Source organism: Rhinatrema bivittatum, chromosome 18, assembly GCF_901001135.1.
Source record: "Rhinatrema bivittatum chromosome 18, aRhiBiv1.1, whole genome shotgun sequence".
Taxonomy (NCBI): Eukaryota; Metazoa; Chordata; class Amphibia; order Gymnophiona; family Rhinatrematidae; genus Rhinatrema; species Rhinatrema bivittatum.
In genome coordinates, this window is record NC_042632.1 from 24,324,530 (window position 1) to 24,350,736 (window position 26,207).

A 26,207-nucleotide genomic window follows, 5' to 3' on the forward strand; every position below is an offset into this window, starting at 1 on the left:
CAGGAATTGTGCTGGAGACTTGAACCGATGACACAGATTCCCAAAAGCTGAAAATGCTGAAGACTCAAGGTAAGCATAGAGGGAGTAATTTGAAGACTGGTCACATAAGTGCAAAGTCTCCAGGTACTTTTTACCCGTAAACTTTGCATCAATTTCCAAAGCAAAAGTGCATGTGTACTTTCACCTTGACAACTGTCCCAGGAAAATGATCCACACATATTCTCTCACCTACTAATTTGTGTGGTAGTTTTCCTGAGAAAAAAATCTGCACATAATTTTGAAAATTCAAAAGCACAAACATAAGTGCAAACCCCTCTTTAACCTCATTCGCAGGAATGCTTCTTGTCATTACAGGGATGTTGATGTGCATTTAGACCCTCCACACGTTTGCTTGTACATAGGGCGATCAATTTTCTAAAAGCCCATTTCTGTGAGCAAAGTACTATTCTACCCATAGAAGTGGCTTTGAAAATTTCTCTCAGACCCAAAAAACATGGACAAAAGTGCTGAAGGTCTCAATAAATGCAAGAGAACTTGGAGCATATGTGAGTTCCCAGCATATCACTGTACTCAGACGTCTGTTCTGTATCCACTTATAAAATTACAAAGAAAGGGAAACAAGAGCATTGAATCTTTGTACATCTTCACGTAGTCTTAAGTGTGATAAGTGAAGGTGAAATTGATTTGAAAATTACTTTTCAGTGAAGATAGTTAAAATGGACAGAAACAAATTACTTTTCCTTATTGTCATGGAATAGAAGCATGTGCTAATATTATGCAGGGCTCCACAAAACAGCACAATGCAAAACACATTAGTGGTACAAATTCTTAGCTAAGAAAACAATTGTTGATGTACTAGAAGAGCTCTGCATTATTATCCACTCGCTATGATTGCCCTAAAGCAACCTGAGTCCTATGATTTACATAAGCAAATTATACTGCATCCTTCCCAGCCTCTCAACATGATACCAGTTGACTCAGATTAATTCAATATAGACTTTTTGCTATAAGACAACCAAGAAAAAAATAAAACAGTAAGGAGGTTATTTTGTTATTGCCAGCATGGTGCAAAGCATAGACTTTATACCAGTTTTCAAAGGGAAAATTTGTACATGCACTTACAGGTAAATTTTAAATGGGCCACGCGCATAAAAAAAACGGGTTATGACCGTGGCCAGGCCTTACGTATGCTGCACTCATTTTCAAAGGGACCCAGCCACGCGCATAATCCCCATTACGCACAGAAGTGCCGGGCCCAAGAAAAGGAACGGTCCGTGGGTCGGGGCTGGAGGTGGCCCGAACAGCGGCCATTTGCCACTGTTCCCGGAAAGTGCGTGCCAGCAGTCAGCCGGCGCACACAAGTTGGTTCTGCTCCGGAGGAGTAGCAACTTACAAAATAATTAAAAAAAAAAAAAAAAAAAGGTAAGGTAGGTTAGGTTTAGGGGGTGTGGAGGAGAGGGGAAGGGGAAGGGAGGTTAGGTAGGTGGGTTGGAAAGTTCCCTCCCAGACTGCTCTTTAATTGAAGCAGATTGGGAGAGAACTAGGAGAGGCCCGATCTAATTGCCGTGCGTACTTTTTAAAAATTAGGCCTCCCTGCATGCGCCGCCCGCACATGCGTGCGCGGATTATAAAATCCAGCGTGCATGTGCACGCGGCCCACCGATTTTATAATGTGTGCGCCAGGAAGCGCGCCCACATGGACACGGACGCCCATCTTTTAAAATCTACCCCATAGTGTGCACAAATAATTTATGCACAGATATTTTGAGAGGGGAAATACACACATACTTTTGAAAATGCAAAAGTACGTATGTAATTCCAATCCATGCCGGGAACACCTCTTCAAACTGTGAGTAAAAGCCTGTACATTCAAGTGCTAGGCATTCACATTTACCTGCGTATCATAAAAACATAGAAATGGTCCATCCAGTCTTCCCAAGCTTCTTATGATATTTATTATTTGTTTATTTAAAAGGATTTATATACCGCTTTTACAACTAGATTGGTCGGTCAAAACGGTTTACATGTAAAAATTTGGTCTCTTTTCAGGGGCTACCGATTGGTAAGAAACAGGTGCGGCTAAGCATGTTTGCAGATGATATACTTTTGTTTATACAGTATTCGCAAACATGCTTGAGCAACATCATGTACTGCATTAATAAGTATTGTTCTTTTTCAGACTTAAAATTAACTATGATAAGTCTACAGCATTCACACTCGATGCTGAGCTATCCCTAACATGGAGGGATGTTTTTCCTCTGAAGTGGAATATGGAGGGCATTTTATTTATTTATTTTTGTATCTATCAAGGCATGAAGTATTTAGGTGTTTACATTACTTGTACTGTACACAGCTTATATTTACAGAATATAAGTGCCACTCTCCAGAAAGTTTAAGGGCTATTAGAGCAATGGAGATCTTTTTCATTATCTCTTTCTGGGCGTTGTGCAGTAATAAAAATGATTATTCTCCCCAAGATACTTTATCCTCTCCAGATGCTTTCTCTCTGGCTTAAAAGATCCGATGTTTCCCAATTTATGATCTCCTCCTTCATTTAGAATGGGAGACAGCCTAGAATATGGTTAGATGTGCTTATGGGGCAAGGGAGGTCTGGTGGTACCTGATACACATTTGTATAATGCCCCATGTCTTCTGCCGTATATTCAGAGTTGGGCTTCACATCATAATAAATTTGATGAGGAAGAGCTATTGGCAGAATGGAAAAGCCCTTATTAGGGGATGTATTTGCGCCATCTCCCAAAATCCTCCCTTCGGGTTCTTACTCTTAACACTTTACACAAGTCGTGGCAGTGGTGGAGGTCTCTTGCACATAAATCCGCCTCATTCGCTGCCTTTTTTCCTCTCACTGGCAATTCGGTCTTCCCCGCCAGTTTTGTTCACTCTGTTTTTTACGCTTGGAGAAAGAAGGGTCTGTCTTGCCTTGGACTCTTGGAAGACTGACGAGTGAGCTATGGTCATTTCAACAGCTTCAGGAGTTCTTGGATCTTCCCAAGGAATACTTCTTTGCTTATTTGCAGAGTCGCCACTATGCTTTGATGGTTTGCAATGGTAATGTGGCATTCCTTTCTTTTTCAGAAGCAGACGAGACATTTTTGGAAACTACTCTGCCTTTTAAAAAAGTGGGTGTCTGGGTTCATTTCCTCTCTGAATACCTGCCTTCCTCTCGAAAGACTATTGGCCAAACTATGGAGTGAGGATCTGAGATCCGAGTTTGTAGAGTCTGATATCCAGAGAGCATTTGAAATGATTTACAGATGTATGGTACCAGTTAATCTCCGAGAAATGCAGTTTAAAATTTTACATCATACTTATATATATAGAGATAAAGGGGTGCATATGCGGCTTTGGGAATCTGATGAATGTCTAAAATGTTTGCATCTTAGAGGGGATTTTTGTCACTTGTTCATAGAATGTTCCAAATTGAGCTTTTTTTTGGCATAAAGTATGTGGTGCCATTGAGAAGATGCTGAGATGTACAATTCCTTGGGATGGTGGGATTCTCTATTAGCATTTGTTTGCTGATGCCCCTGCTTTGCCTGGTTTGTAGTGGTCTCATTGCCCTTAGCAAGAAAAGTGATTCTATCTTGTTGGCATAACAATAAAATACCTGCTTATCGGGAATGGAGGGAAACTCCGATCTATCATGCTCAGATGTAGCATCTCAGAAAAAGTGAATCGGGCAATAAATAAGTTGCTTTGCATTTGAGGGGTTATTTCCAGTTCTGGGAAAATGTTTTGCATTGGTAGCTTGATGAAGGATTTTGTACATGGCTATATCTCTAGCAGTCAGATATGGTACTGTTTTGGTTGCTTGATCGGTGTGATTGGGTATGAATGGCATGGCTTAGGGTTAGGGGTGGATGGAGGAATGTGTCCTGGGTGAGTGTCTGGGGTTCTGTTCTGTGGGGGATATAAAAAATATGGTAAGCAGCAACGCTCATTGGATAATGGGGCGGATTTTAGAAAGCATTTACATGCGTAAATCTGGGTTTTACGCATGTAAATGCACTTTACTCGAGTAAGTGGGCTTTTGAAAATTGCTACAATATATGCCATTGAATCGTCCATAGGATTTATTCGCATAAGTGCACTTTACGTGAGTAAATGGCTTTTGAAAATTGCTACAATAGTAGTTACATTTATGCGCGTAACTCTTTTGAAAATTACCCCCAATGTGTATATACTTTTCACTCTATGTCTCTGCAACTGTATTCTTTGGTGGATGTGTTGTTTCCTTTGCTGTAGTCACTTTAATAAAAAGTATGTTAAAAAAAAAAAGTCAAGGCCCTTGTTGGTTGCTGTCTGAATCCAATTCCTCTTTACCCCTTTATCAGGCGGGACATTTTGTAAAAACCCATTTTTGCGGTCAAAACACTGTTTTACCAGGGGAATGGGTTTGAAACTTCCCTCTAATAGACCAGACTCACCAAAGATTCACACAACTGGTGCTTTACCCTCCACAGGGACAAAGATGCAGAGGAAGAACAGATGTGCTGGAGCTAGAGGAGCCTATGGAATACATGACAGGAAAACCTGGCCTGGAACAAATGAATACTCTGCTGGAACAGGCGGCAAAAGAAAAACCTGAGTTGCAAGGACAGGCACAGCATAGTGCAAGAAAGGAAAATAGAACTCAGGTGAATGAAACTGCAGTGACTGGAATTGATATGCAAAATGCTCATGGTGCAGCTTTACAACCTGGCCTGAAGGAGGCATCGTAGACTGGTCTGAAGGAGTTAGTATAGAGTGGCCTATTGGAAGCAGCACAGACTGGCATGTGGAAGACAGCATGGAGGAGCCAGAGAGATGCTGCAGAGAGGTCCGATGGAGGCACAGCAGAGAGACCTGATGGAGGCACTGAAGAGGGAAGTACTGCAGAGTACCCAGATGCAACCACTGCAGAATAACCAGAGAGTGGTGCTACAGATGAAGTCAGCACAGAGGAGTCAGAAGACACCATGGGGAAGTCGAAAGAGGTTGAAGCCACCACAATAACATCCAAATTGAGTCCAGAGAATCTGATCAGGGAAGGATTGGAACCTGGAGCAGTGGATGGACTCCTTTGAAGAACTGGGGGTGAACACTGGACAAAGGGTGCAGTGGGTGGCTATGGTAATGGTGGTGTATGGGGTAACCTTAATGAGAGGGAGAGAAAATGACCCTATAGCCCCTACCCAGATTCTACATGGTGGGAAGCCAGTAGAAATATATTGGGGAGTGGAGACTCTTCACTGAATTGGTTCCAGGGTGAGTGGTAGGGCTTACCCCCAATGAGTTCAAGCTGAGGGAGAGGGTAAGTAAAGGAATGGCCCTATTACCCCTACAAAACTTGTGCAGGACAGGCTAGACGCCTGGTCCACCTTAAAACCCATAGAGGGAGAGTTCTGTGGAAGGTACCCCGCTGGGCAGGATAAGAGGCAGAACCCAAATGGGAACAGGAGGCCCCACGTCTCCCAGAGAAGGAGCTCCTAAACCCTGTCACAAGGCAAAAGCTGTAAGTACACTGCTGGAGGTAAGCAGTCTACATTGCTTGTATTCGGATTATTATAATAAAGCTGAAAGTTGTTAAGAAGAAAGGCTGGAGTTTAGTTCCTGCCTCCAGCCTATGAATGTTATTTGGCTATCCCACAATGTGGATATCTAATGTTCTAGCAACCTTCACAATCTACCTGAATGCTGTCAAGTGTTAAAGAGCAATGCATTATCTCTAAACTTCTCAAAGGCTGAAATTATCAGTTTAAGCAAGTTTCCTCGTTCTAATCCTCCCACCAGTTTCCAATTTCATAACAGCACCATTCCCATTGTGGATGAGGTCAGAAATCTGGGAGTCATGCTTGAGTCAAACCTTACTTCTCATGCTCAAATTAAATCTATTACAAAAGTGCCTTCAAGTTAAGACTTTTATGTAAACTGAAGCCCTACCGAAATCTCACTGACGTTTGTACAGTTTCACATTCACGTGGCCTAACAATACATGATTACTCTAATTCTACTTATCTCAGTCTCCTTGCATCTGCTCTATTTTTAGGACATGGGGATAGGTGGGGCTGTCATCACACGTTGCTGCAGTGAAGAATGCACGAGGTTTCCAGCCATGGCAATGCAAATAAAAACTCTATGGGCATCACAGTTTAGTAAAGTTTTCACCTACGGTAAAATCCACACTTCCAGCACAGTGTTACTGCGACTTAGTAAATAGGCCCCTTTATGCCAATAAAAATTCTATTAAAGTATTTTCAATACTATTTTTAAAGACTTACCTTAATAATAATGTTTACTCCTGCCATAATATAGCTAGCTCTAGCCAGCCCATGTTTTGTGGCTGCAGATATTTTATTAAAAGGAAAAAAAAAAGCCTTACAAGTATTTTTAGCATGGCTAATTCAAAATGCTTTCAATCTCTCTGACATAAGTACAGAGAAAGAAAGAAACTAGGAACAATTAAACGATTTGGAAATATTAAAAACAGTGACAGGAATAAGAGGGGAATCCTCTCTTTTTTGACCAACAAAAGGTTGACTTTTTCAATGAATTGCAAGGATTGAAACCGAAGCACCTTGCTTAATTAAACTCTTTATTTCCATGAAGGTGCAAATAGTACAGAAGTCACATTCTGGATTGAGAAGTCAGATAAAACAGGGACAGTTTCTTTCCTTGAGATTTAGAGTGTGAAACTTGCTTTGATCACTTGCTAAATGGAAACAAGAGGCAGGATTTCTCCTAGTCTCTGAGAAGGATGCCTGCTTAGTCTCAAGTATGCTAAAGCCAAGCCAAGCTTGAGTTAAGGATTAACTCTATAAACACTGAAATCCAAAGTGATAGATTTTACGTACTTGTAGTCATAGGGCACTTAGTCATAAGAGTGTGGTTGCCAACTTCTTCTATCCTGTCAAAAATGGCCACATGCTCCGCCCCTCTGATGTCAATGCCACAGTCCCACCTCTCTGATATCAGTGCCATACTGCAGGCCTGGCATCTCAGTCCCACTAACTTTTGATTTTGTAATCAGGGGCCTCTCTGAGCCTAATGTAGGACTGAGGATTGATTCAGCATGGCATCCCTCCCAGGCTCCACAGTAGTCTTGCCTCCTGGCAGAAGGCAGGGCCTGGGAGAGGAGAAGGTGCTGACTTGATCCTCAGTTCCACATGCCTTCATATGATAATTCTGCTGTAGCCACTACTCAGATTGGGCTCAGAGCAGCCTCTGATTATAAAATCAAGGTATCTGGAGCAGAAGAGAGAGAGTAAAGGAGTTTGTGTTGGTCTGGAGGTTGTAATAGACAGAAATCTGGCACTTACATTTGCATGTTTTCTGGTTTTTCCAGCTGCAAATCTCCCTTTAAGAAAACTGTCCAACTACCCTACTTATGAACAGTGCTTTTATTCTAGATAAAAAGTAGTGGTACTTGGATGCAGATTGCAGGGCCTTGGGCGCTGAGGCAACTGCTCAGGATCCTGTCCCCCCATGCTAGTCTTGTGCCCTGCAACTGGATGCAGAGCCTATGAAAGGGCTGTGGAAATATTACACCAGTCCCTAGAACACAAATACACTTCCTATTGAGAAAACAGAACAGGCTGGACTGCTATAGCTCCCTACACTGAAATGACACATTAGCAGAATCCCTAACCTCAGTCACACAAGCAGAACATGGACAGACCTTCACCAAATACAGAATAAGGAAATACAAATAAAAAAAGAAATGTGCAGACAAAAACTGAATTGCAAACACCAATAGATCAGACTCTGTATACATTGAAACACTGGAAAAATAGAAACATAAATGTATTTTGTCCTGTATTATGCAAAATACAAAGATATCGGAGATGCTACACATTCTCATTCACAAAGTTGACATATTTGAACCACAAAAGGCTTTTTTTTTTCTATCTTTGTGGTCTGGACATTTTGGGCCCTAGTACAACACCCTCCTCCCAGAACCTAAAAAGACTTCCCTTTTCACCAGGATTAATACAACCAGCAGAGCTATACACCACTGATCTATAGAAGAAATCACAGTTTACAGCATATCGAGTGATATAGTTACCATAAAATAGAAAATCTGAATCATATACACCAAGTACATGCTGGAGACCAAGAACTAAGAAACCGCCCTTCATCCTGGCCAATGCTTGCCTCACCCCAATACCAGTGGTAGCTTTAGTGGTTGTCCGAGATCTCACACCTGAAAGGACCCCAACATTTTGCAGGTGGGTGAAGATTATGCAAGGAAGTGTCTCAATCTGCATTTTTTCACTTGATAATCCCCCAAAGATTATTAAAAAAAGATTAATGATGCAACTTTCATTACAGTTTCATAGACAGGGCAAAACAAAATTGAAATAAAAATGTCTTAGCTTCATCAAAATTAAGCCTCTAAGGCACTCCAAGTGACTCTCTCTTGCCAGGGCCTGAACAACCTTAAGGCCACCACTGCCTGGTACTAAACCCAAGAATGACTGTGAACCAAAAATGCTGATTTTAGATTTTTCCACACAACATCTGCATTCAAATCGACAAGTACATTTTAAAAAGGGCCAAATAAGGAGACTAACTCCAAATGTTAGGCACATAAACCCTTTCAAAATCTGACTGTAAGTTACCTGTAGTCCTCACAAATTTAGATGAATTAAGCCATCTAAATATGATAGCTCTCCCTTGCAATACCTTCAGCCCCATTCCACAAAATGTTAGTGGCGACAAAGTTAGACAAAGGGGGGCTTTTTTTTTTTTTTTTTTAAAGGGGAAGATTTATGCAGATTAAAAGCACATTTTTGCCATGAACTTCGGTATAAAAAAATAATTTAAATAAATAAATTTTACCTGCATACAGCTTTTTAATATGGGCTTCGTGTCTTGTGCTAGAAATGTTGATATGACTCTGAATTGAAAAGATGCCCTTGGAATTTCAGTGATAGTAACACAGTAATAGAGGTCAATGTTCAAAAGCCATTTAGATGGATAACAGACTCCTGGACCAGAGATCCTCTGATTATTAACTTCAATGGACTGAGCTGAGAGTTCAACTTAACTTCACCTGTAACCATGAATTTAAAAATTCTGCATTAAAATCAGAGTTATTTAAAACTGAGTTGTCAATATTCAGTAGTCTGGCAAGTGCTTGTACAGCTGGATAAAATTATCTGGATAACTTTATCCGGGATATTCAGCAGGCCAGCTAAGTCTGCCATTGAATATACTTAAGGTAAAAACCTAAAACAGATAACTTCTCCAGCTAAAGTTGGTGGATAAGATTTTAAATAAATAAATAAGTTGTCAAGGATATTTAGAGGATAAAGGTCCTGCTGAATATTCCCAAAGAAAGTTATTCAGCTAACTTTAGCCAGATAGCTTAAAACCTTTGAATATTACCGATTAGGTTTACAGCTATCTGGCAGTAGGTAGCAAGATAATTTTAGGCTTTATCCGGCTATATTAAAAGAATATAGCATGTCAAGTGGCAATAGTATCTTTAAAATAATTATGCTGTGCAGGCCCAATCCTCTACAACCCACACAATGTATGCAAAATGGGTCTCTTTCCCCACCATCTCAAACCCCTCCAAGTAAATTTACAAACCAGAAATGGCAAGATGTCCACTTACCAGGCTCCTCCCTCTCCCCAGCTGGGCAAAATAAGATTGGAATGTCCCCTCCTTTACCTCGTTGCCCTCCTACCCCCAACCCACCCCTAATCCACCATCTCAGCACCTTTCCAAAACGTTTTCAGATGTCGGGATCACGGTATGTTCATACCGCTCCCAGAAGCTTCAAGTTTTGCTCTGACAGCAATGCTGAAAGCATAACTGGCAGAATACTTCTCTTCTGAATATAGCTGGTTAAGCTTAAAATTATCCAGGAAATATTCAAAAAAACCCACTGTAGTGAGAAAAATAGGTCAACTCTAACAAACAACAACACCCACTACTTCTCAAAAAAACATATGAGGAAACTACATAATGTATATAAAAAATGTATAAAGATGGAAAGAAGTAGTTTCATATACATTTTTCATCGGTACCTCTGCAGTTTACCTAAAATGGTCTAAATATAACCATTAACCAACCTCCAACCACCTATTTTTTTTATAAACCAAAGTAGTGCCTCTAAAACGCATGAATTAGTTTAAAAAAAATAGCAAACGTGAAAAAACTTTTAGACATTAGTCAATGTACTGAAAAGTCACTCATTGAGCAAGTCCATTGTAAAGTGTGGTCTACTTAGCTCATCTTGTTTAACTCCCAACTTCGCCGAGTTTCAGAAAAATTTCCTTCTTCGGGGTACCAGACATAGCCAAATGTCCACTATCTTTTTGTCAGGTATCTGAAGTTCAATGTCCACCGTTCTTCCATGAAGCTTCTTTGCAAACAGACTGCTTGCGGAACACTTGCTCAGTGGTGAATGGAATGGCATAAAGCTTAAATTTAAAAAGTTAAATAGTTTGTTATGCTCGGCTTGTGAATCCTTGGACCGACGGGAGGATGGTATACCTTAGGAGAAGATCCATAGGTTCTCCCGTCGGGTGGCGAGGCAAAGCAGGAGATGTGATCAGCTGACCCTCAGCACTGGCGACTGAGGCGACTGTGGAGGCGGATGCAGAGATGAGAAGAGAGGAGCTGTGTCTTCGCCACTGGAAGTCTGTGGTCCCCCCAGGAGGAGCCCGTAGGGACCCAGACCACTGAGACTTAGGTGGACCTTTGAGAGGTCAAGGAACTCTGTGCAAGGGCTGACTGGAGCTTCACCCCTGGAGGCCCGTGGTCCCCCCAGGAGGAGCCCGTAGAGACCTGGGCCACTGGGTCTTAGGTGGGCCCTTGACGACGGTGGTCAAGAAGGAGTCCAAGGTCGAGTGCCAAAGGGAAGTCGCTTACCAGTCCGAGGTCACACACCGAGGGATCACCACTTGCCAGTCCGAAGCCAATACCAGGAATCACCGCTAGCCAATCCGAAGTCAATACCAGGAATCACCGCTAGCCGATCCGAAGTCAGGAACCAGGAACACCAAGACAAGAAAGGAACGGATCCAAAGCACAGTAAGACTCACTGAAGCAAGCAGACCTGACGAACGAAGGACGTTGCCAAGTCAAGGAATAAGCAGAGGAAGCTGGCTTTTATACTTCCCCTGCTCTGGCTGATAGGGAACAGCTGCAGCTGGTTAAAGAGATCAGGTCCCTTTAAAAATCAGCCAAGGGGGCGCGGCCTCGCACCTAAAGATGGCGGCGACCATCTTGGATTTCCTCCGCGGAGGAAAACGCTGCTGGACGCAGCGAGGGGGGAGCAGGGATGGCTCCCCCTGCGGCGAGCAGCACGGGGACCCGTGCCGGAGTGACGGGCCTTAGGGCAGGGCCTTCCCCCGGGACTCCCGCGGCAGTTCGCCGTCGCAGGCAAGGTAGGGCGACCGTGGTCGTGGCCTACCACGGCCGCGGAACACAACAGGTAATTTGAGATAATTCATGTGTTTTAGAGACACTACATTGGTTTATAAAAAAAATAGGTTGTAAATTAGAAATTAAAAAAAAAAAAAAAGGGTCCTCTGAAGAAGGAAATTTTTCTGAAATTTGGCAATGTTGGGAGTTAAACAAGATGAGCTAAGTAGACAGCGCTTTACAATGGATCTGCTCAATGAGTAACTTTTTAGTACATTGACTAATGGCTATAGTTTTTTGCAAGTTTGCTATTTTTTGAGTTAATTCATGTGTTTTAGAGGCACTACTAAGCAGAAAGCAGGCTTGGTTTCAATCTCTTATAGAAAGAACATGGTTCACCAGTTTTTCTTTACCAGTACCTGCCAGCAAGGGTTTAAGAAGCAGTTAAGATGAGATACTGAATTTATGACAACAGGCAAAAAAATAAACCTTCTCCCTCCTCTTTTAAGATACTCTCTGTGCAAAGTTTAGATTACTTATCTCAGTCTCTTAGGAGGGTGATCCAGCCATGTGCTCCTAGGCTTGGATATCTCTGGACAGGAAGCCACTCAGTTTCTCTGCTCCTGGCTCCTCTGTCCCTGGTTGGGATTACACATGTAGCTTGGCTATGAAGCAAAATAGTTGTCTATGTATTTCCTCAAAGCCCAGAATTCTCTTTTCCTCTTGATAATTAGCTCTTCAGGAGAAGAACTGATTGCAGGGCTGCCAGATGCTCATGGCTCCAATTCCTGGCCATCCCCACTCCTCACACCCAGACAGAGCCAGCCAAATTGTGCCTTTTCTACCTTAAATGGTCTCCCAGCATTCCTTTGGCTTCTGCCTCAGTTGACTATATAGTACTGTTCTCTGGGCAGGCTAAACAGTAGAGCTCTTTTCCCAAATTGTTAACACTGTGAGTGGTGACTGCTGTAGAACATTTGTCATTCACAGGAGAGCACAATGGGTTTAGATGTATTTTTATATTCCTTCACCTTGGTGGCGGCAGCTTTCAGTCTCTGCAGGGTTGAAAACCCTTTTTTGACAGATCCAAAACACATCATTCACATCCAGATGAAGCTCGATTCACAGTGTAAGGTTCCAATGCAATAAATAAGTAAAACATACAGGGCCGGTTAAGTAACTTAGCCAGTTACAAGTAATCCAGCTAACTTATGATGCATATTCAGTGGTACGGCTATGCCACTGAATATATATGCATAACTGAGCGCTTAGCCCAATAACTTATATAGCTAAGTCCAAATATCGACAATTAGCTGCATAAGTTGTATGGCTCACTCTCTCCGCCCTGATCCGCCCACCACATGCCTCCTTTTTATGTGGCTATCTTTTTAGCCATAAAAGGGACTTATACAGCCAAGCAGCGGCCACTGAACATAAGTGCATAATCAGCAGCCACTGATAAGCTTGTGGGGGCAGGAAACTAGTTTATAGTAGCTTTTTACACCGGTTTCTTACAATCTTCCAAACAGCAGTACCAAAATATTAATTTCCTTCCCTTCCAGTTTCATGAGACTCTGGGTGAGAATCTCTGCCTTGACCCATGCTTCTCCCCTGTTGTAAGCCCAGGAGAAGGTCACAGACGCATCCTCAGTTCAGATCTGCACCCTTGGAGAAGCCCAGTCCAAGTATAGTCAGGGTATTTATAACATTCTTTTTAAACCAAGCCCAAAGTGGCTATAACAGGCTGTGTAACACCCTCTGACCAAAAGATGATCTTTAAGCACTGTAACTTTCTCACTTTAATTCAATGCAACCTTTGCACCATTGGCAGGAATGCCCCATAAGGAGAAAATCTCCATTTTTCACATCCTAAAATAGTAACATATACACTTCTGTGGCAAACAGGGGCCACATCCCTTATTTAAAAAAAGCTAGCTATTCTATTATCTACTTTCCCATGATTTTTCAAATTTTTGCATTCTCCTTTTCCTGATATCTCAGTACAGAGTGGCTGAAATGTGCAAGAGCAAGATCAGACTTCATTACCAGACCATCTGTTGTTGACTCTATTCGAGACATGCCATTCTCATTCACAATCCCACCCGCATTTTCCAATTCTGCTTCTTGTACTCTGGGGTTTCTACTAAATTTGTCCGGTATCACAGTGTAGCTTGGCTTAGTCTTCATTCCCGCATACGGTTCCGATCTCAGATTAGAAAGTTAAGGATGCTCAAAAACAAAAGAGAGCCAGCAGCAATAATCCTCAGCCTGATATTTTACACCTTAACCCTGGGTCAGCAGAGGGGGTTGAGGGGAAGCAGCAGAGAAAGGACAGAGAAATGATGCATTAGATCTGCATCTTGTAATTGCTCACTGGAAATATGATGTCTGCTTGACAGGAAGTATATACAGTATTTATGTTAAGCTTCTTCAAGTTTACAGATTTACATATCCTGGGATTACTTTAACAAAATTTTCTCAGTAAGCTTATAATTACCACACTGTTATGGATTAGTACATTTGTCCCTCAATGGTTAAGAAAATCAGAGTCATTTTCAGTACTTCTTTTTATTTCCAGTGCTATTTCTCTATTGGGTGTAATTACAATAGATCCTTTAATAGCTTTTCATTCTCAGGCACTCAAAGCCTGCTTGAGGGTCTCCCTGCCTCCCTCCCCTACCCCTCAGATGTTTCCCACAGCCTCATCTTTCAGTCTTCACCACTTCCCTCTCACTGGGGCACTCTTTCTTCACCTCTCTGTGCTGTCAGGCTCTCTGTAGTTGACCCATGCTCCTCTCAGATCTCCTTTCCTGGCCCCAGTTCACCTTCACTTAAGGCAACATGTGGTTTCTAAGCTGCTGTCACAGACAGATGACTCCCAACCTCCATCAGTCGTGCTTCTTGCCTCTGTCCTTGGGACCTCACTCACCTCTGATCCTCAGCACTAGCCATCTGGTTCCCCTCCACTCAGTGCATCATGCAGTCTGTCGCTTACTGACACAGTCCATCTAGTTTGTTCACTCACTCAGGCTCTCTGTTTACTTTGATGCTTGAATTGTATTTGCTTGCATTGTTTTTTTTTCTACCTTGCACACATGGCAGAACCCCAGTTCCTGATCTTCCTTGGGATTTGAATGTTGGTGTAGGCTCCATATGTCCCTTAGTTGTTCTGCTGTCACTTTATTCTTTATTATTTGTTCGTTATTAATACTTTGATTATTTGTTCGTTATTGATATCTGTTAATCTTAATTGTTAATTTTTAATTCAAAATTTGTTAGCACTATACTTGAATGTTAGATTAGCAGTTTGTATTTAACCCCAGGTATTTATCTTCTTAGACTCCAGTTCAGCGTAACCCCTGTTCCATGTAATTCTATTATGCAACTACTGTTTCAACGTAAACCGATGTGATACGTATTTGCTACATGGACGCCAGTATAGAAAAATTCAAAATAAATAAATAAATACTGTTTCTCTCAGCTTTGTCCAATGAGCTATTTTGATCTGGGTAAGAAAAGACAGGATGTTCTTAGTGACCCATTAATAATCTTCTGGCTGCACCGTCTTCAATGCTGTGCATCTCATTATTCTAGCATATTAGGCATGAAAGCCTAATGCTTTTTCAGCTAAAGGTGCACTACCTTTGCTTAGTATATAGACCCCAATGGTGACAGTAAAAAAGAACCACCATGATTTATGGTCAAAGAGGCCCATTAGGTTCTTGTGGGGGAGTGTTTTTCAAAACACCATAAGAATCATTTTAATCATTCAGAACACTTTATTCAACTAACATGGTACATTTTCAATAGGATACCTAACTGAAATGTGCATGTGTACATTTCCAAGCTGCACAACGCCAGCCGGTTGTCAAGCACAAAGCCCCCCACATACGCTGTGAATTAATATCTGGGTAAAAGCGCATGGGTCAACATGCACGGTATTAAACAATGATGTAAAGTATGTCTGTTAGCATACTAGTGCACATTTTTCAAAATTATGGGGGCCATTCTTAAGCTGTGCATTTTGGAACCAAGTCTTGGGCACTTTTCTCTGCTGGAATTTGCCCTAATTTTCAAAGTAAAAGTATGCACATTCTTTCACTTTGAAATTTGCTGTGGGTACAACATAGCTGTGGTAGACCTTTGCACGTGCTTTATCTTGGGGGTGGGTAGGTTTTCCTTTGAAAAATGCAACCTATGCATGTTATTTTCTCTCCCCCCCCCCAATCGATACAGGTCTTCTTAATGCAGCCAACGTTACAGCATAGTGTGAGATCGCTAAGGTCTGTGCTATCTGGAACCTCGAGCATTTTCCAGGGGATGTGCGTAGAGCAGCGAGTGCCAGGGGCTGGATTGGAGGGAAGGCGGGATTTCTCGCTGTCTTTTAGGGTCTGGGGAGTGGACGGGCTCTGCAGGTGGATAATTCTGCTAGATGGCGACCAGGATTTCAGGGATTCAGAGTGAGTAACCATCTTGAAACTGTGATGAAATATCTAAGAAGCTGTTTTTCCCTGTTTTGTGCATACTGGACTCTTGGCAGCTTTTTTTTCTGTCTTCTTCTGGGCTGTGATTTTCTTTTGGATTTTGAATACTTTTTCCTTGTTTGGGACTACAGCTTGGGTATAGACAGCTGCTCTTTTGTAGCTATGTCACTCCCCTCGGGCCTTATAGATTTTGCTCACCCCTGCAGTCCGGTTTTCCTACCCTGCAGCGCCCAAAGGTGACCCTCTGTGAAAGGGGGGGGGGGGGGGAGAGAGGTTTACACAAACTTTCCCTGCATCGAGGAAGGGCAATTTTCAGCTGATTGACTTTGCCTACAAATTGCTATGAGAAAATGACTTTGAAAATTGTTTTTTATGGGGGCAGTTTTGAAACTACCCACATTGCTGCCAGCTATTTTTAATGCTAGCTTCCCCCCCCCCCCCCCAGATTTTTAAAGGAGCACATCTTTTTACTTTCAAAAGTGTCCCAAGGAAACCTACCCGCAAAAACTGGCATCTGCTTTTCTTTTTTTTTTTTTGTGGGTGCTTTTTCTGACCCATTCTACACCCGTAGCTCTGAAAATCCAAAATTCTGCATATAAGGTTCTCGTCCCTCACTTCATCCCGCCCCCAGGAATGCCTCCATTGCAATATGGACAAAAGTAGGCGTGTTGCGCGCATGTTTACTGGCATACATGGTGGGAAATTTTCAGGCAATTGATTTGCGCAGGTGAAAAACGTTTGAACTGCAGACACGTCTTTGAAATTGCCTTCCCCATGTATATGCAGGACTCCCAACCATGTCTCTGAAACGGCACCTCTTTCCGTGTGATCAAAAGAATGTGCATCAGGTGGCTAAAAATCCAATTAGCCAGGCTCAGCTGATTTAAGGCTTGTTTTACCTGTTTAAAAGGCACCTCGTCCTTTGAAAATTTACCCCTGCATGTTATAATTCAAAAAGCATCACACAGGATGCCACAAGACAGTAATAATATACTAGGCTGCTAACCTTACCCACCGTAGCATGTTCTGCAGGTGTTAAAATGGAAAACTTCCATAAATTAATCAGTAACATTTTAGCAAGACAACCAGAAGTGCCTCTTGTACTATGCTCAATTAGGAGTCCATGCGAGTAGAAAGTGGCAGTTCTCAAGCAAAGGTTTCCGCACACCGGAGAGTTCTCCAATCACTCATACCCCAACCACACTGTGAACATTTGTATTCCCTCAGTTCAGTGGGATGCAGAAGTTAGAACAAAAACTATCGTAAAATGCACTTAAGTCATACAAACCAGGACCACTTCAAAAGAAAACTATGCCCACCTCCAAATCTTCTCATTTATTTTGTCTTGGCAATAGTTTTTGATGGTCCCCAAATCGCTTGCAAACACACAATCCTATGTTTGCTGTAAATGATATCATAAATCTTAAAGAGCTCCTAGCGTGTGCAGGAAAGTTACAATACATGCAATATATGATTAAAAGTCTGTCTGGCATTTACCTATGAGCCTCATTTTTACTTCTTCTATATTATCAGATTATGAATTATGTTTTTCACTGGTGTCACCAAATGGGTTTGTTTTGCATACAGAAATGAACCTCGTTCTTAAACCAGAGGATCGGCAGAATCTCTTATTTGATGCTAGTGATCCTCTTATGCTGATTGTGCTCCCACCCATGTTTACTCGTGTAAGACATGCTAAGTGCAGGAGCCCAAGGGTTGTCTTTGTTGGGAAGATTTTGAGAAAGACATGTTACTGGTTGGTGTGATATTGAGCAACTGATGTTCTGCATTTTATTCAGTTGTGTTAACCCGGTTGTGTGTTAAGGGGTATGGTGGGGTTTCTAGGGCTGGTGCTACCATTTTTGCTGCCTTGTGCAAAAAATGAATATGCTGCCCCCCACCAATGCTGTTCTTATGCTTTTCTTATGGAAATCAAGAGAAATCAGAACTATATTTCTATAACTGCAATGGGGTAAAATCAGGACTGGATTGGCTTGTCCTCCTTGACATGGAGCTATATGGTCACCGTACAACAGGCTCCCATTCACATCCAACCACCCTCCCACCTAGGAAAACTCCCATTCACTCACCCAAACCAGGCAGGCTCTCATTCATACATACACATGCAACCCAGGCAGGGAGACAGGGACTATAGGGTCTCTCTTACTCCTCCACTAATGCTGCCACCTGATGCCTTATTCATTGGAGGAGGAAGTCAGGATTTGTTCCATAGCTGTAGGAGCCCTTTCTACTGCAACTACTCGTGTGCCAGGAGCATAGAGGAAGTGCTAGCACGATGAGTGTTGAATACCACAAGGCCGGCACACAAGAAGGATCCACCGGATGGGATCCCTCTTCTTCAGCTGCCAGATCAGGTCATGATGCTCAGAGTGTGAGCCTCTTCCTTCTTCCACCACCAGTGGGATAGGGGTCTACCAGCAGCTGCATGGGCCTCTCGCTGCTCCCTTTGGTGGGCTCCTTCAACCACAGCACTGTACCCCCAGGTGTGTCACCCTGTGCAATTGCATGGTAGCACTGGGATTGGGGTGTCCCTTTAAGAGAGATGAGAGTAGATGATTGATTGGAGAGTGGTCTGGCAAGATATAAATTCTGGGTCAGTTTTGCAGGAATTGCCCATTGAGGTACCTGTTCAATGAAAAAGAACCAGAGATCCGTGACATCATATCCTGATGATTCACTTACCTTAACCTGTATACTACATTTTTTGGGATGGTTGGGCTCCATATGTGTGATTATTAGGTGACATGGGAATACTCTATCCCTTCGCTCAATTTTTCCTTCTTACCGCGATTTGCCTTCCATAGAGGACATAATCTATGAGACCTTTTAGGGTCCACTGAATTATTATGCCTGGTTTCAGATACTCTGAATTCTAGATATAAGCCTTGTGGAGCTTGCTGGCTCGTCCCCTATCATTGCAGTTCAAAGAATTTTGCCATGCCTCCACGCAAAACTTTTTTCACCTTTGATGTTCATTGGATTGTGACTCCGCAGGTGTCCTTAATGTGGACTTGCCCATATTCTTTTTTGTATGTGGGCAAGAAATCTCGGAAAGTTAGAACGCACATCTTTAAGCACTGTAGTTGCCTCCGACGGTCTCCATTGGAAACTCTGCTGGTAGCTACAAGCGCGACATGTTGTCACAGATCTCTGGTTCTTTGTCACTGAACAGATACCCCGATGGGCCAGAGGCAGAAATTATGATAATTTACTACTCCAGCGTAAACAGCACTGGATTTTTTATCTGAATTCTTTGTACCCCATGGCCTGAACCATGAATCTGACTGGTCATCTTTTTTCTTAATATCCTTGATTATTTTTCTCTCTGTACAATCCTTAATACCTTCTTGTTCAGCTTTTGCCTGAGCCCAATGCTAATAGCTGTTTCTTTTTTAACTGGAAGCAGTAGCTAGCTGTATGCTTTCATTGTATTGGTATTGATGGTTTAGACTTCTGCCATTAGATTTATATTAATGCCATTGTGGGAATCATCTCAACTAAATTATTTTTGATATGTAACTTACTCTCTAACAACGTTATGCTGCTCTATATGTTGAAGGCTTTTCTCGCTTTCTCCTACCCTTCTTTCTGGATTGGCTATCATTTTTGTAAGCACTTCAGTTCCAATGATGGCTATCCTTGCTACTGTCAGCAGTCCTTTGCCATTTAAGATTTTCTGTGCAGCTATGGGCTTTGGTTGTGTGAGTGTTGGTGGGTATTTACTGGTTAGAACCACTATTGGGATACATTTTGTTTTATGTTACAGTTCACTGTCCCTCCTGATGCAGCTTCAAAACGAAACACAGACATGTCGGGGGACTGATGACTTTTTTGAATCTTTGAATAAAGAAACTGACACGATTCTCAATTTGTGGATTACAATTATTTCCACCTCACTCTTGTTGGTTTATAAAACAGCGTGCACACAAGTACATGCTACCTATGCAAGTAACTCCTTTGAAAATTAACCGTGTGAAGAGGCAGTCCAGAAGAGCTGGGAACAACATGCATACTTTTGTATAATCAAATCTGCATGTTTGTTTCCAATGGAGAAATTACCCACAGAGGAAGCAGACACAATTTCTATGGGCAATTTTTCCAGGAGCAATAATCAAAGCAAAATCCTGTATGGTCTTCTGCGTTGATTATTGGTGCAAACCCTGAAAGTAAATGTTGGCAGTTTTGATGATTGCTCCCTTCTCCTTAGTACTTAGTACGTAGAGCTATAGTATTTAACAACTCAGGTCCCCACCTCTCACCACCCACTCTCAGTGCTACATGAATAATGAATTCTTGACATTTCTGAGTTTCAGAGTGCAATTAAAACATTGTTTTATTCTCAAACTAATAGCACAAATGCATTCCACTTTTAACAGAGCCAATGGAAATCCAGTTAAACTCACTTAGAGAGGAAGAGAGTAATGATGCCATACTGCTCTTAATGGGGAGATGTTATTAACGTGCAGAAGGGGAGCTAGCTGAGTTCCCTGTACTTTGTATAATCAAGCCATCTCATTCAGAATCAAACAGGATTTCTCAGAATGCAGTATTGAAGCCCACATGAAATCAAAGAAAATGGCCTTGTTTGCTGTCTTACCTGAAGCATTTTTTTCTGCGTGATGCTATGTGTTGTAGGATCTAAAGCTGTAGTAGAAAGGTTAACCATGATCAAAATGCAGTGCTATTGTTATAATACCCTTATTTCTCTTCCCTACCATATTTAAGTAACATTTGATAAATGGCATCATTTGAGTTCTTAGTAAGGTGTTCTTAAGGTTATGTTACTCTCAAGAGAATTTGTAATTGTGTCATTAATTTAAAGTAGCATACAAATACTGCAGGAGACATCACAGCAACCTTTTTTGATATTGCCTGTTTCTGAGCAGTGAGCATTTCTTCCTGTAACCCCCCAACAGGTGCAAGATTAATGAAGTCTTATCTGGCAGAGGCTGCATCTTGAAGACTCTCTAGGTATGAGTGAATCATATTTGATGCAATTATCAAACACAGCTTGAACAGCATCCTTTATGTCCATAAAATGTCAAGGTTTCAATGACCACTGGATGTTTTCATCATAATAGCACTGTAGATATATTTGGACAATGCGCTTACTTAGGCAATCCGCACACATAAATAAAGGCAAGGAGTGGGAGGCAGAAGGCATCCTTGAGGCTTTTAGCAAGGATAAATGCTGAAACAATAAATCACACAATGTTATGGGTTTTATCTGCTACAGAGTGGCCTTGTAATATTTTCCTTGCTTACAAGTAGATATTTTTGCTAATCAGTGTAATGAGCTACAGTACTGAGCAGAGACATTTTCTCCTGTGTATAGAAAGTAGAATCCAGTACAATCTCAGTTTTGAGAGCAGAGGAGCGAGGTTAATATTTAACAATACCTTTTATTCAGTGTATACAGCATTATATGTGGATGGCAATAGTGTCCCTAAAAAGAGAGGGTGAGTGACCTAATTTTCTGTTCAATATTTTTGTGAGCGATCTTGCAGATGGGGGAAAAACCAGGACTAGTACTCGCATGCAGAGCCCTCCTTGGAGGTAGGATGGGAAGGGTCAACCACCCAGGGCCCAGCCCTCTGCAACGAGCCACAGTTTCTGAGATGACATCATCGGAAATAATTACACCCAACCCTTCTACTATTGATAAAACAAAACAAGCTGGACTATTACAGATCACTACACAGAAACTACCTATCAACACATTACCTCACCTTGATCACACAGGCAAAACATAAATGAACCTTCACCAAATACAGAATAAGTGACCACAAATTGTAAATAGAAATATGCAGACAAAAACTGAACTGGAAAACCCAAGAAGCCAGACTGTGCATGGTGCAACACTGCAGAAGAAACAGAAATGTATTTCCTTCTATACCTTGCAAAATACAGAGAGGTCAGAGATGATGTACATTGTCACATTTCCAAAGCTGACATATTGAATCACTAAACCAAAAGGAAAAGGTTTTTTTTTTTTTCTACCTTTGTCATTTGGACCTTAACATAATAATCCCTCTCACAACAATGATGGGGGCTCAGCAGTTCCAGCATAAAACCTTCCCCATCCCAAACACAAATGAATGACGTTGGGGACTTGGAGATCCCAACATAAGACACCCCTCCCACACGCACACATACAAATGAACATGGTTGGGACTCTGGAGCACGAGCATGACACTTCATATAGACCCTCGCACTAGTTTGCCCTCTCTCTCTCCTTTCCCTTCCTCCCATCAGGGTCCTCTCTGCTTCTGACCTCGCAATTCCCGACAGGCAGGCTGAATCCCCTCTCTCTCTCTTTCCCCAGGGGTGCAGCATCATTCCTCTTCTCTCCTCTTTTCTAGCCTAGGCAGCAGTCTCTCTTCCCCGAGTCCCTTCTCCATGCAGAAGAAAGAACACAGGGAGAGGCAGCATCAGATGAAGGTGCCAGTCTGGCATGTACGGAAAAGCTCTGATAAGTCAATTGTGTCATGCAAAGTATGGTCAACCACTCAAATCAATAGAAAATTTGCTTGTACAAACATATATATATATATTTCAAATTAAAGGACCGTCATAATAAGCACTACTGGTGAATCACCTTCATTGCTTTTCATTTAATCATAGGTCCCCATGTATAATCACTTTATAATTTTTGTTATTCAAATAAAATGTCTTTGAAATCTCTCTTATATTACTTATCTATCATTGGTTCATGCTTGAGCAGTCAAAATATTCTTGCTGTGTCAGTTCACAAAACATCACCCGACACACATGTTTCGAATGATCAAACCTGTGTCAGGGGCTTCATTTTCTAAATTTTTCACATTTTTAAGCGCTCCAAGGTAAAGGAAGAACGTTTTGGCGCCAGGTGGACTCAGATAGTACAAAATGGCTGCAAGACAGCTGTTATAACAAAGACAAAACAGTTTTCTTTACAGTTCAAAACCAAAACAGAAAATAAATGCAGCTCACATGCAGGTCTGATACAAAACCCCATCAAACATAGTAGGTTTTCGCATAGGCTGGGCTCCTACCTGCTCCTCGGGGTCTCTCTAACCCTTCTGGGTGACTCCTTATAGTACGGTGAGGGAAGCCTCCCTTCACCCAGAATCCCTTGCAGGGCTGATCCTTAAGGAGGATTGGACTGTATAACTGTGGTTTGAGGGAGCTTCCCTCACACTCCCTCACACAGGAAGTGTACAGGTAGAGGAGAGGGGCATGGTTGGATGCTGGTGTCTTTCACACTCAGCACTGGCAGAATTCCCTCCCTGGTGTCAATAAGAATGGGCCAGTGCTAGCTGAGGCACCTTCTGATAGTAGTCATCCTCCTCCCTGGCAGATTCCCCCCCTCCCCCCCCCCCCACACACACACACACACTTATTTTCAGGAGGTAGGGGGCAGAGGGGCCTGGAGAAGCCCAGTCGAGGGAGGCCTCAGCCCTGGCTTATTGGCAGTGAATGGGGGAGCAGAGGGGGCCTGGGGCGTCTCTGGGCACTAAGGCAATGGAGGGGGAGGGCCCCTTTATTTTTGAAACAAACCATAAATATCCACATTTCGAGAAATGTTCAGATATGTCTACTTTCAGTTTATTCCATTTGGAACAGACCAAAAATGGACTTTTACATTCTGAAAGAGCGGCCGTGCGAAATGAACACGCATCCCTAGTAATGAGCTGCCAGACTCTGCGGCCCTTACCACAGTCACAGAATCATGAGAAATCACAGGTCCCCTGACTGCAGATGTGCAAGCGCACTAAGCAAGCAGGGCAAAAAGAAGCATTCCAGCTGGGTTTTCATTACAAGTGGACAAGGCGGTTTGCATTAACTATGTCTTGATTCCTAGGAGAAGGAGGCTCACTTACACACAAAGGGCTTCATTTATACAAATTATTTTGACTACTAAAGTGTGAACAGAGCCAAATATATGAATAGAAACTCACATGAAAGCACATATTTGGCAGAAATTAAAATATTTGTCTTTTTATTTATTGCATTTTCATCCCATTCATTCAAATACAGCTCGGGACGCTGCAAAAGAACATGCACATGGCTGCCCACCGAAGGAAGGGCAATTTCAACCAGCAGGGATTTACACCAGAAACGGCTTAAGTTATCCTGGTAGAATTCCTTCCCCATTTCCAGTGGGCCGGGGATGAAGCCCTGACGACTGGCACTACTGCCCACACGTTTCAAGCGTGTGCTAACGGAACCCCCTTTTTTTTTTTGTGACCGGTAGGCACAACGTATTTTTCTGTGCAGTTCTCTTCGGTTACTGATTTTTCTCCCACTGGCAGAGACCGTGGCACTGCACTCAAAACTACAAATGCTCCATTGCATGGAAAGGAAGCCCAGCGCTGGAAAGCCAGTTGCCAACAACATTCATAAGAACTCAGCAGTAACTCTGAATCATGACCTACTCCCTGACTTTAATGGCAAAATTATACAGCCACCTGAAATGGTATGATAAGCAGGTCTCAATGATGGCTGTTTTTCAAATACTTATTGCCTTCTCAAATTATTTTGCTTTGCTTTAATGTCCTGCCAAACATTATATGATGTGTCAAAGCTGCTCGGGCATCCTCAAGCTTAGCCTCTTTCTTTCTAATGATCGCTCATGAATAAGATTCACAAAGAGCTTCTGCTATTTCAAGGCTAATACCTTGCCCCAGCATGCTCTTCCTCTCAGGCCATAACACAAGGCCCAAGACTATTTATCCTAAAGCAAACAAAAATAATGTTCAGATGCCAGCACCATGCTTAAGACTGCAAGTTATGCATCTCTGACCACTACAGGAAAATGACATTGCTACCTGAAACAGGCACGATAAGCTGGTCTCAGCAAATTAGCGCTCATCGTTTCATTTAAACAGTTTTGGCATGATGTCCTGTAAAACCTTGCAGACTGTATCAAACTTGCTCAAGGAACCTTGTGAATAAGTTTTGCCCAGAAGAATTAGAGCAGGGAATCGTTTGTTCAGTAGTAGAGCTGAAGGAATGTAATTTATTTATTTAATTTTTTTACTACAAATAAGTGATTAGCATGCCTAATGAGAAACTGCTGGCAGTTATATCTGGCACGTACCAAAAACAGCCAACATGCATAAACTGAACTTCAAAGCCAATCACATAAATCAGAAGAAACACAAAATCATACAGGTATAACTTACAGTTTGAATAGGGAGTCCACATACACATTCTGTATAAGTCCAGAGAATTATCATCTGATACTGAAACTGAAAATAAATAAGTATTAAAACAGTGTTTTGTTTTTTTTTGTTTTTTTTTTTTATCAAAAAGTATTTTTTAGACAAAATGTTAAGCAAGGCAGTAAGAGGTCCATATTCGGAAACATTTAGCTGGATAACTCAGACGTTATACAGCTAAATTAATATTTGGGCACTTATGCAGCTAAATTCTAGCCGGATAACTTTTTATTCGGCTAATATTTGGCCAGATAAGTCAGGGACATTCCAGGGGCATAACTGGGAGGAGCTGAAATGGCTGAAAAAATTATCCAGCTATCTCTGGATAGTCAGAGTTAGCCAGATACCTTATCTGGCTAACTCTGGTCAGCCCATACACCTATCCTAAAGTTAGCTGGATAAACGTATCCAACTAACTTTAAGATAACTGCATAGCAATCAAGAAGATGTACACATAGCTATTTTTAAGATAAGTACTTTTATTTGCAACAAAAAGTCTAAAAAATAATTTACTAACTGGGAAACCATATGATCAATGATTATACTAAAGACGGAGTCTGGTTAAGATTGAGCGCACTCCTTTAATGAGCGTGCCCCTAGCGCCTCCTTGATAACGGGAGCCCGAGAGCGTTGGCCGTCCGCCAGTTAGGAAAACAGACGTCAAATTTATTGGCGTCTGTTTTCCTAAACGGCACACAGCCAGGGATTCAGGAAACGGATGCTTGTCAATTGAGCGTCCATTTCCTGCACCCAACTGCAGGGGCTTTTTCGTAATTTTTTTTATTAGTATGAAAGATTGTTCCTCCTACTTAATATGGCAATGATATTAAGTAGGAGGCTGTACAGAAAAGCATTTTTTTGCCTTTTCTGTACTAGTTTTAGGAGTGCTCAGCAATTAACGCCTGCTCCGTTCAGGTGTTAATTTCTGATCGCAAAAATGTGCGTCTTAGACACACATTTTTTTTTTTTTGCATTGGGAGTGAATAGCTAATAGCCTCATTCACATGCATGTCATGAGCGCTATTAGTTTCACTCCGTGTTGGACGCGCATTGTAGAGGCACTAATTCCCTTATTGCATAAGGGGATTAGTTAGCGCCTCTACAACCCGTGTCCAAATG

General features: G+C 42.0%; 1 long non-coding RNA gene across 1 annotated transcript in view; it reads right to left on the reverse strand.

The window, feature by feature from the left end:
* Positions 1 to 26,207, reverse strand: part of LOC115079926 — a 138,800-nt gene that overhangs the window by 107,324 nt on the left and 5,269 nt on the right. Inside the window, exons 3-4 of the long non-coding RNA XR_003853448.1 lie at positions 25,053 to 25,118; positions 8,842 to 9,055 (exon numbers count right to left, since the gene is read on the reverse strand). This is a non-coding gene — a long non-coding RNA (uncharacterized LOC115079926). The remainder of the gene's footprint in view (positions 1 to 8,841; positions 9,056 to 25,052; positions 25,119 to 26,207) is intronic.